The 12132-nt window shown below is 40.4% G+C and overlaps 1 protein-coding gene across 4 annotated transcripts in view; it reads right to left on the reverse strand.

The window, feature by feature from the left end:
- Window positions 1–11475, reverse strand: part of LOC111152348 (FK506 binding protein 5) — a 117399-nt gene extending 105924 nt beyond the window's left edge. For 2 of the 4 annotated variants that reach the window (XM_022510855.1, XM_022510858.1), the window contains exons 1-2: window positions 10582–10810; window positions 4056–4161 (exon numbers count right to left, since the gene is read on the reverse strand). The gene's annotated coding sequence lies outside the window, so the exon portion shown is untranslated. The other 2 variants (XM_022510856.1, XM_022510857.1) reach the window with 2 other exon arrangements.
- Between the last annotated feature and the right edge of the window lie 657 nt (window positions 11476–12132).

Raw genomic sequence — 12132 nt, forward strand, 5'->3', positions numbered from 1 at the left:
GGGTGGCTCAGTGGGTTGGGCCGCTGCCTTCAGCTCAGGTCATGATCTCAGGGTCCTGGGATCGAGTCCCGCATCGGGCTCTCTGCTCGGCAGGGAGCCTGCTTCCCTCTCTCTCTCTCTCTCTGCCTGCTTCTCCGTCTACTTGTGATCTCTCTCTGTCAAATAAATAAATAAAATCTTTAAAAAAAAAAAAAAAAGCAGTAACGAAAAGAGGGATATGAAAGTTACAGTGTAAAGAAAAAGCAAGAAAATGTGCACAAATATAAGGTAGAAAGTAGAGTCCAGCATAAATTCAGTGGAGAAACACAGATAAATAATACCAAAATCTAATCCATTTTAGGATATCTGACTCCTTTTTTCCTATTCCTAGCCTCTAAAGGAAATAGGAAAAAAAAAAAAAAAAAAAATAAATATATATATATATATATATATATATATATATAAAAAAAATAAAAAAATTTATATAAAACAGTATATAAATTAGGAGATTTTTTTTCCAAGAAACCATTCATTTTAGAATTTCAGAGCTGCAAAGAAACCTTAAAATACTACCTAATCCAACCCACCCATTTTACAATTAAAATAAGGCTCAGAAAGGTTGATTTTAATTTGCCTAAGAACAAATGGCTACTGAATCTCACCCCAATGTCTACTCCTACCAAACTAAGCTTCCTAGAAATGTATTTTACTCCTCCATTTTCCGCTCTTAATAACTATTAATTAGTTTCTGCATAAGCATCTCAGAATCTACTTATTATTCCTAATTCCCTTAGAAGAAAATAACCATTCTGGATTAGGTTAAAGCAATACGGAATTTTGTTCTTTTATTCCCAAAGTCAGTAATCTCAAATAGGGTCCTGGTTCTTACCAGGAGATTCAAACATTTCCCAGAAGAGCATAAAGAAAAAAGATCTCCAAAAGCTGATCAAAAGCAAGCCAAACTGATAAACTACAATCCACTGGGAAAGGAATCAAGCCCAAGACCCCTGGAGGCTGGATGACAGCTAGTGGGAAATGCAATGGATATAACTTATTTTCCCGTTTCTATTTTATACCCTCCTAAATAACCACAGGTTCCTATCTTTCTGACAAACATCAATTCCAGGAGTCTGTAAAGAAAAGAAATGAAGAGAGTATCCTGTCCCTTTCAGCAAAGGTGGCTTTTAGACAGGAACTATCTTGACCAGGAAATATGGCGTGAGGGATAAGTTTTAACGTAAACCCATAGACTCATACCTTTAGCCTTAAAAACACCAGGAATTCCTGAAAATGTGTTATGTACACTTAGAATTTCCTCCACTGAAAAGCACTTCAAGATATGCTGGGCTGGAAGGAACTCATCCTAGGCTGTGGCCTCATGAAGTCTGTTGTTTACACACTGCCCCCCCTCCATAAACTGTGGGCCCTGCCAGCCACTGTTCTCCAGGATATTTGAGCTGATCCTGAAGTCTTAAATAGAACCTTAGCTTAAATACGGTGAACACATAGGCCTTAATACTGATGTGTTTGCCTATAGAAGGCTGACTGAAACCTTCTCTGGAAGGGAAGAAAATGTCTTAGTTTACTTTAGGAACATAGCTTCCTTTTTATGTATATGAAGTTCATTATAGATTAGGAACAATCTCCTGCTTTAACATCTTAACCAAATCAAGATTATTATACTGAAAATGAAAAGGACAAAAAGATTAAAAGAGTCCTTATAAAGTTAGAAACAAACTGTTTTACTGACTCAATGAACTTAGGAAGTAAGAGTAAAAATAACCAACAAGAATAATGAAGTTACTAACAGCTGAAGAGGAAAACTGGGAAGAGCTTTTCAGCTGGGGGTAAGGGGAGGGGTGTTTGTGTGCAGCTGCTACAGGGGTAGTATTTAAACATATTTAGTTTCAAGACATAGGTAAAAATTTGGGCCTCAAGTTTAGACAAAAAATAGAGATTTGCGGTCTAGAAAGCAGAGCAATGATTAAGTTTATAGAGAAAGAGAAGGTTACGGAAAAAAACATTTAAAACAATAGCAACCCTCAGATAATACACTTTGAAGATAACCTAACCTTTCAGATGAATAATACTTATCATACAGATATGGAATATTTGGACTGCTTTGTTCTAAATGAAAAGCTAAAAAAATTAATTTTTTTCTCAGCCTATGAATTAACAGAGAAAACCTAACGATTAAAATAGTTTCATAATTATGGTTTGTCCAAAGTCAAGTCTCTGAACTAAAACACGCTGCTTCTGAAGTTTCTCTATTTGTAACAAAACTTTTGGAAAAACCAGAAAAATCTGATGTACTACTACTATTTTACAATAGTGGTGAGAACTTAAAAGTACATTAACCAAAATGTGGATAATTAATAAATCTGGAGAATAGGTATATGGAAGTTCATAATACTATTCTCCCCAGTTCTGTGTAGTTTAAAACTTCCATAGTAAAAAAAAGTCTTTAAAAAGCCTACCTACAGATATTTTAAAAATTCTTTTCAATTAAAAGAACTTTTTTGGGGCACCTGGGTAGCTCAGTAGGTTAAAGCCTCTGCTTTCAGCTCAGGTCATGATCCCAAGGTCCTGGGATAGAGCCCTGCATCAGGCTCTCTGCTCAGCGGGGAGCCTGCTTCCCCGCTCTCTCTCTGCCTGCCTCTGGGCCTACTTGTGGTCTCTATCTGTCAAACAAATAAATAAAATCTTTAAAAAAATAAAACTTTTTTTGAGAAAGCGTGAACACAAGTGGGGGAGGGGCGGGGAGAGGGAGAGAAAGACTCCCAAGAAGGCTCCACCTCCAGCAAGAGCCCAAGGTGGGGCTCCATCTCATCACCCTGTGATCATGACCTGAGCCAAAAATCAAGACCAACTGAGCCACCCAGGCACTCCAAATATCTTAAAAATTCTATCTGTCGTTAAGGCTTGACAACTCAAAACAAAATTCTAACAGACAAAAACTTTTCAAATAATGTTTTATTGATTCTCAATAGACTAATGAAATTTAATGTGTATGAAAGGGAGAAAAGATCCTCTGTCATTTTAGAGGACTATAAATATGTTCATTAAAAGGAAAAAATTCCATTTACCCATGTTGGCTGACGCTGGAGAATTATTATTTTCCTCTTCAAAGAACTTTTAATTTTTGTTAAAAAAATATATATAGTCCATATAAACATACGGTTTTAGTTAGGAAAGGCAAAATGAACATTTATTCCCAGTATCAATGATTAATTCATTGGACATGCTGGTTAGCTATCATATTATCTCAAAAATCTTCCACTCTAGTAAATAATCAAATAAACAACTTTTTACATAGATGCAAAAAAAAAAAAGGACCAATATCCATAAATTAGAAACAAATATTTAAAATTATATAAACTAATGAGGGGGGAAAGTTGAACGTTTTTAACAATGATCATAGTTTAAGCTAGGATTTAAATGGATGACATTTAAGTCGTATCACTCTACTAAGACTGTGATAGTACCGCAACTAGCACAGAACAAATTGACCGCTTAGATTTACCACTTACTGATAAGCAAGAATAGTATATATGGTTTACAAGCGCGTATCTTTCCTCTCTATGATAAACAGCACCACCCAAAAATGATAACTAGATTTGTTTGCCTTCTCTTCATCTGTAAATTCCAAGAAATAAAAACTATATATGTCTGTGCAAAACCTAGCACACTGTAGGGGTACAACTCTTCTAACAGGAATAATCACTACCTTCAATTCCCAGAAAAGTATTGCTAGCTATCAGTCTCACTTCCTAGGTGATGTGCATAGGATAACAAAATCAAGCAGGGTTTCCTTGCTGGCAGTTCTGCCTTGAATCATTTTCAGAATCTTATTTCTTCTAATGAAACAGGTCATTAGGAAACTTTAGAGAGAAGCAGAGTGTGTACATCTATGTAAAGACAAAAGAAGGCTGACAGAGATTCTCTTTTCCTCCATCACTATGAAAGCACTGATGAAGTCTGAATTGAGGTATTTCACTTTTTGCAGGTAAAAAGATCACTGTCCTCTTCAACAAATTGTTGTAGCTTTTTTCCTAATTAAAGTAAAAATTACATACCGTAAAGTGTCCAGATCTTAAGTAGTCAGCTCAATAAGTTTGATCAAGCGCATACACCAACAACAGGTGAATCTCGATGTTCCTTGTATTAGGCCTTGCAACTTCTCTGTAAGTTAAAAATTATATGAAAATAAGAAGTTACCCAACAAGTATACACTGAATTAGCATTACCCAAGTCAAGTTACAGAATACTTCCATCTCCCCAGAAAGGTCCCTTTTGCCCCTTTCCAGTCAACCACAACCTTACCCAGAAGCCACTGTCCTGATTTCTATCACCGCACCTAAAGTTTTGCCTGTTCTTATATTTCTCATAAATGGCATCATTTGGTACATCCTTGTGCCTGGCTTCTCTTGCTCTGAATATTTCTGAAATTCATTTATGTTGTGTGAATCAGTAGTCCGTTCCTATTATGAAAAAAGCTGCACGAACGTTTTACATCAATCTTTTTGCAAACATGTTCCCCTTAATGCAATAAGATTTCACTTAAAAAGGGGAGGGTTCCCACATATAAATGGGCCCATAAAGTCATATAGTATAGAAAGATGGACTGATTGCCCATCAACATATCACAAAATATATAGTTATATAAAATACAAAAAATATAGGTGTTTTATCTATGTGAGGGTGTGTATAAATGAATAGATTCTGAGAAGTCCACCTGGAACCAACAAAGATATTTTTAAAAAACTTATAAAGTTCATAGTAAAAATAAATCTAAGATGGAAATGCTGTTTAATTTTTCTTAGTAAGTATTATGTTTTAACCCATAATGATTGATTCAAAAATCAATGATTTTTGATCATTCAAAAATCATGATTCAAGAATGATTCAAAAGAGAAACAGATTTCATTCCATTTAAGTTGCCCTGCTCTGCTTCAATGAAATAGCTCCTTCTCATAACAAATCTCCTCCCCAAACTAGAACTTCAAAATATTAAATGTTACCTCCACTACATAATAATTTTTTATGCAAGGTGTAAAACCCAAAATATGTGTTAAAATTACAAGTTTTATCTTATTGTCTTGCTTTTTTAAAAAGTTAAACAGGGAAATAATCCATTGGCTAATACTTAACATGGGTAAAGACCATTCCAACTTCATGGAGAATATATTCTGAAAAGGACTCAATCTCTAGAATGTTTTCTCCATCCCAAAAAGTAATTTACTACAGCATTAAGTCTATGACAAACACATCTTGACTTTGAAATTCCACTGTATAATTTTCAGCTGAAAGCAGAGGAGGTTCTTTAATTTCCAGAGGTAGTAACATTAAGGAACATACATACAAATCTGATTTTTTAAAAGATCGGTTTGAGGGGCGCCTGGGTGGCTCAGTGGGTTAAGCCTCTGCCTTCGGCTCAGGTCATGGTCCCAGGGTCCTGGGATCGAGCCCCGCATCGGGCTCTCTGCTCGGTGGGGAGCCTGCTTCCTCCTCTCTCTCTGCCTGCCTCTCTGCCTCCTTGTGATCTCTCTCTCTGTCAAGTAAATAAATAAAATCTTAAAAAAAAAAAAAAAAAAAAAGATCGGTTTGAAATTCCCAACCTTGCTTTTGATAATTAGATGATCATTTTCAGGGACTAGAAGTGGATCCTCATTTAACATCACTTATAAACTGCCAAGATGGAGGCAGAATGCTACAAATCGTTCTAGAAATTTACCACTGCTTGCTTTAGGAAGGGTTTGCAACTATAAAAGGAGGAAACAACCCTGTTTTAAAGGTGTTTGATCTTTGTTCACCTTTTACTCCTCCTCCCCCAAAATGAACAACTTCAAGGAAACACAATTCTAATGTACTACGTTTTTAATCTTAAAAAATATTCTTGGGGCGCCTGGGTGGCTCAGTGGGTTAAAGCCTCTCCCTTCGGCTCGGGTCATGATCCCAGGGTCCTGGGATCGAGCCCCACGTTGGGCTCTGTGCTTAGCGGGGAGCCTGCTTCCTCCTCTCTCTCTCTCTGCCTGCCTCTCTGCCTACTTGTGATCTCTGTCTGTCAAATAAATAGATAGAATCTTTAAAAAAAAAAACAACAACATTCTTAGCATCTGGATGTTCCTTAACTTTCGCAGATGTGTAATTATTCACTTAACCCATTATTCACTCTGAAAATACATCATTTTCACTTTTCTAATAATTGTACCATTTTCTAAAACTAGGAAAACAGTTTTGATTAACTGTTACAAAAATGACAGCAGCTCTAAACAGCTACAACCTCCAACTTTCATTATCTTTTTCCTGTTTTAAAGAATTACAATCTTATTCTTATTTTTAAAGTGTTTTTCTTCCAGACCAAGAGTAGAAAACAGATACAGCGAATGTGTAGACCCCATACTCCCTCTGGTGGTCCTTTATTCTCATTAACTAGCCGTTTTCCAAAAGACTGGAAGTAAATACTAAATTAAGCATAAAATAAACTTGCTCCATTTAAGGATTATATATAGCCTTAAATGTTTAAGTTTCAACTGAGTACAGGCCCATTCTTTTCATTAAAAAACATGAAATACAATCATTTTGAGTACTTGAATTTTAGTGTTTCAAATACTGCTAAAATATCCTTAGTAACCTGTTACACAGATTAGTTACAAGGGTGCATAAGGACCTACTATAATTAATTTTAAGCTGTCTCTTCTGACAGAAGAGTCTTTTACCTGGTATGTATCTTTTTCATAAATTAAGTCACACTTAAGTAGTTATTGATTTTATTTTTTTTAAGATCTTATTTATTTATTTGACAGAGAGATCACAAGTAGGCAGAGAGGCAGGCAGAGAGAGAGGAGAAGCAGGCTCCCCGCTGAGCAGAGAGGCTGATGCGGGGCTCGATCCCAGGACCCTGAGACCATGACCTGAGCTGAAGGCAGAGGTTGAACCCACTGAGCCACCGAGGCGCCCTTAGTTACTGTTTTTAAATCAACAGTTACTTTCATACTAACAACCACTTAATCTCCTATGTGTGTAGATTTCATTTTCTTTTATGCTTTGGGGATATATTATCAGAAGTTAAAAATGCCCTGTAGATTGTTCCTCTCTCCTTGGCCATCTTGGCGACTGCTCTTGGTTGGGGTTTGTCCTGCATCTAAAGAAGATGGTGGCTGCACAGAAGAAAAAGTCACTGGAGTCGATTATCTCTGAGCTCCAACTCAATATAAGTGGACAGTACACGATGGAGTACAAGCAGACAAAATGATCAGAGATGGCCAAGCAAAACTGGTCATCCTAGCCAACAACTGCATGCCATGAGGAACTCTGAAATACAGTACGGTATCACGTTGGCCAAAACGTGTTCATTACTAAAGTGACAGCAATACTGAATTGGACACAGCATGTGGAAAATACCAAAGTGTGCACCCTGGTTATCAATGATCCAGGCGATTCTGATATCATTAAAAACATGCCACAAAAGACTGTAAATCATGCAAAATTTTTCTTTAATGGGGTGCCTGTGTGGCTCAGCGGGTTAGGCCTTCGCCTTCGGCTCAGGTCATGATCTCAGGGTCCTGGGATCAAACCCCACATCTGGCTCTCTGCTCGGCAGGGAGCCTGCTTCCCCCTCTCTCTCTGCTTGCCTCTCTGTCTACTTGTAATCTCTCTGTCAAATAAATAAAATCTTTATAAAAATTTTTTTCTTTAATAAAACTGGCCAGAGAGCGTTTGAAAAAACATAATGCACTGTAGAAAATTCAGAATGTATAATAAAATAAAATCTAATTTATTAATCAGCTAGGTTAAAAAGTTTAAATAGTTTCAGGGTGCCTGTCTGGCTATGTCGGTGGAGCATGTGACTCTTGACCTCCAGGTTGTGGGTTCAAGCACAACACCAGGTGTACAGATTTCTTAAATCTTTTTTTTTTTTTTAAGATTTTATTTATTTATTTGACAGACGGAGATCACAAGTAGGCAGAGAGGCAGGCAGGGGGGTGGGGGGAGCACGCTCCCTGCTGAACACAGAGCCTGATGTATGACTCCATCCCAGGACCCTAGGATCATGACCTGAGCCAAAGGCAGAGGCTTTAACCCACTGAGCCACCCAGGTGCCCAAGATTACTTAAATCTTAAAAAAAAAAAAAAAAAAAAAAAGGTTCAAATAGTTTCAAATTATAAAATATACATATTTGGTTGTTCAGTATTAAGTAATTACAGAATTTGGTGTGGCAAAATATGTACAATATAGATTTTTTTCTTGGGGTGCCTGGGTGGCTCAGGCAGTAAAGCGTCTGCCTGCTGCTCAGGTTAATGATACCAGGGTCCTGGGACCAAGTCCCAGTCGAGCTCCCTGCTCACAGGGAGCCTGCTTCTCCCTCTGCCTCTCTCATTAGTAAATAATAAAATCTTTAAAAAAAATATGTACAGATTTTTTCTTTAGGAATTGTGAAAAATTATAGTAAGGGCCTATATAGAGATATTCCAGTATAACATGCATATTACTGTCAAATAAAGCCACATTCATGTCTAAGAGGATCATCTGATTTATTCCTCAAATTAGCTATTTTAATAAATGTCCTTGTTTTTTGTGGTTCTATTCATTCAAAAATAATTTGCCCACTCCCAAATTCAAAATTCAAAAGGAACCACGCCTGAGGATAAAGGACTTAAACACACTCACAGTGTTTACCATATAGATGTGAGACTTCATCTTATGCTTAATTTTGAAACTGAAATGTGGTTGATAATTTTATGATATGGTCTACCACAAGTTAAAGTGGACAAAAAAACCCAGTAAAATACCTAAAAACTGAATTTGAAAATGGGTTTTTAATTAAAAGGTACTTTATAAAGTTCCTAAATTATGCTTTTATATAAATAAAACTATGAAATATAAGTTTAATTTATCATATGTGGTATATTTAAATATCACCATAGGATACAGATTATAATACTTATTATACATAGTAAATTACACACAGTAGTCAAAACTAGTATATTCCTATACACTTTAAAGAACAACCACCTAAATCATCCAAAACAATGAGGACCCCCAAACTTATAAGATTCCTTACAACTATTTATATAGAATAAAACCCACTCTACAGGACAAGTCACTGTTCAGGCAATCTACCGTAAGCATCAAAAAGACAACTTAGCTTTAATAGCAATAATTTCTTCTACAGCTACAGAAAGATGATGTTCTTTCTTCTCTAGACTGATTCATTCTAAGCTAAGAAAGTTTTAGGAAACTAAATATCCCAAAATATGTGTTCTCTTCCAATCCAAGAATAAACAGAAAATTGAAGTTTTAATTAGTTGCCTAATCCAGTATTTTACGTTTTTCATGCTGAACTGGTTAAAATTATGTTTTAAAAAAGAAATTCATCTAAACTACCATAACCAAAAAATTAAAGATTCAGAAAAATATTTGTTCTGTTAAATGTTGTAAAGACAAAGACCTCATAACATTTAAGCCCGTTGTTTTAATGATAGAAAACATTTCATAAAGACAATCTTTGATTTTGTTTTTAAAAATCCCAGTCACAACAAGCCTATTGGTTAAAGCGTTCAGCTTTAAATGGTGTTACTAATTAGGTAGGTAAATAGTAAAATTACAATTCAGTAAAATACTAATAAAGTAGCATAATTAAATCAAAACTATAACTTTGTTCTTAAGAAGTTACACTTCTATTAAATATAAATCATCCCCAGAAGATAGTAAAGACACATCAGAAAAAAAATCGAGCTAAATCAGGTGTTATAAATAAATTTAAATATGTAAAAACTACATTTTAAAAATTGTTATATATTATTTTTAAATGTATTTTTTTCTGTAGATGCCTTACATTGGTCAGGGCCGTAACTGTAAATTAAGTGGAGGTCAGTTGGGAGAGAGACAAAGAGAAAATGGTAAGTGAAAGTATGAAAAATAAAGATTTCCCTAAAAGAATAAAAAATCTTTCAAGTCTATCCTTGAATTTTGATTCAAACACCAAGAGAGAAAGCTACTACAATTCTCTAAAGTAAAAACCCTCGGGAGTTGGGGGGGGCAGGATTCCATAGACTATTAAAAATACTTAACCGAAATATGCCTTAACTTTTCCCTTGTCCACAATCTAACAAAATGGTAAGACAATGAAAATAAACACTCCTGTCTATCCTCAGCGAGGCAAAGAAAGCTCCCATTCAACGCTAAGCCTTATTCCACTGGAAAACATCCTCCTGAAAAGTAAATCCAAAACCACGAGCTCAAACTACTTCATGCAGAATTTACTGAATGGCGGCCAAACGTTGTACACGCTGTCCTGAACCACAGCTATCTAGAGTTCTGCATTCTCCATTTACTTTGTACCTTACTATGCTTTTGCCACCACTGCAGAAACCGAACTGTTAAGTAAGACTACAATGTTCCTCCAAGCTCGTCCTACACGCTGACCCCATCGAATGGCTGGGTTTGTTTTTAATCAATACTGGGTTTGGCTTCTATATGATCGCCAGCACAGCTTTTCAGACATCAGTGGAAGCAGTTCTAACGTTCTAGGAGTGAACCGAATGAGGAGCCCTAGAACAAGTTTTTAACTGGCTTTCACCTGGCAAGAGAATAATCACCTGTTAGAACGGCGCTGCACTGGCACCCTCCAAGAGCGGCCGAGCACCGGGATGCTGTATCCCAGCCACTTGTCCCATGGCGGCAGGTGAAGGCGGAGAACACGCATCCACACCCACCGCCCGGGGAGCGCAAACCGAAAGCGAGGAGCGCAGCCGCGGGACACTCCGTTATCCTCGCCCGCCACGGGCCCCGCCAGGTGTGCGCGGCTCCATCGCGCCCGCGGCGTCCCGGCGCACCGCTCACCCCGGCTCGACTTCGCCCGCCGCCCGGGCCCCAGAAGGCGAAGTTTCTCTCCCGCCTGCGGCGGCTGCTGCTCACGCGCCGCCCGGCTCTCGGCGGGTCCCGCAGCCTGCTCCGGGCGGTCGCGGTCAGAGGCGCCGGGCCTCGGGCGAGTCGGGGGCCGCCGACGGGAGCCGGAGCCGGGACCTGTCACCTCGGGCGGGAAACAAAAGCCGGGTGAGGACAAGCGGGCGCGACCGGCCTCGCCTCCGCGAGGGGGAGCGCGGCGGGGGCGGGGAGCGGCTCGCGCGGCCGCCGGACTCCGCGCCTCCCAGAGGGAGTACCGGCCCCGCGCGCCGGCGGGGCACAGAGGGGCTCCGCAGTGGGGCTAGGGGCACCCGGCGCGCTCGCCTCGAGGCTTGCCCGGCACCATTCGCTCCGAAGCGCCGCTCCAGGGGCTGGGAACCCGTGCGTGAGGGGGCGCCGCAGCGCGGCAGCCCCTGGACCGCGAAGGAGGGAATTCGGCTCCCGGGGCGCTGCGGCCGCCCGCCCCATCCCTAAGGCCATGGCGCCGGTACCTGTCGCAGTGGTTGCTCCTCGGCCCGGTCTCTCTCTGCCTCACCCGCGCGCTGTTCGGCCCCCAGCCCGCCCAGCAGGCCGTCCGCGCGCAGGACGCCGCCGCCCGAGACTGGCAGCGCCCGCGAACCGGCCCGAATCCCCCGGGCAGCGCCCGGCACGGTCCCGCCCCCGCCGGCCGCAGGACCCGCCTTCCATAGGGCCCTGGGGCTGTCAGTCCGCCCCCAAAAGGCGCGCGGGCTGTCGCTCCGCCTGTCCGGATTGGTGGCCGCGCGCAGTCCATGCAAATAAGACCCCGCCCCCGTCCATTTGCACCTCCGCCTTAGTGTAAACTCCGCCTCTCCACAGCAGCCCACGTGTCTGGCCTTTGGCCTTTGTGGGGCGGGAGGGAAGGGATGGAGGAAACTGACCGACGCCCCCCTTACACCATCTCTGACCTCCAGAGAAACTCATGCCTAAACCAGCTAGTTGACTTCACATCTGAATAGTATCTCTGAAAGCTCTGCCCTCCTGTTTACCCGGCCTACCCCTCGGAGGATGGAGAGGGGTAGGCCTGGCTGCTTGTGTCAGGTAAGCGGACTAGGTTAGCGCCAGGAAGTCAAAGATGCCCAGTTGAGCCTGGGGAAATCCCACTTTGAGACCGAGTTTAGCACGCAGCATTTCCCATGGACACTAAGTGACTGAAGACAGTGCTTGGCCGTGGCTTTCTGCCGTTCAAGCGTGAGATACGAGGTGATTGAGACGGCAAAGGGCCT

Source organism: Enhydra lutris, unplaced genomic scaffold (assembly GCF_002288905.1).
Source record: "Enhydra lutris kenyoni isolate GAN:26980312 unplaced genomic scaffold, ASM228890v2 scaffoldscaffold28, whole genome shotgun sequence".
Classification (NCBI taxonomy): domain Eukaryota; kingdom Metazoa; phylum Chordata; class Mammalia; order Carnivora; family Mustelidae; genus Enhydra; species Enhydra lutris.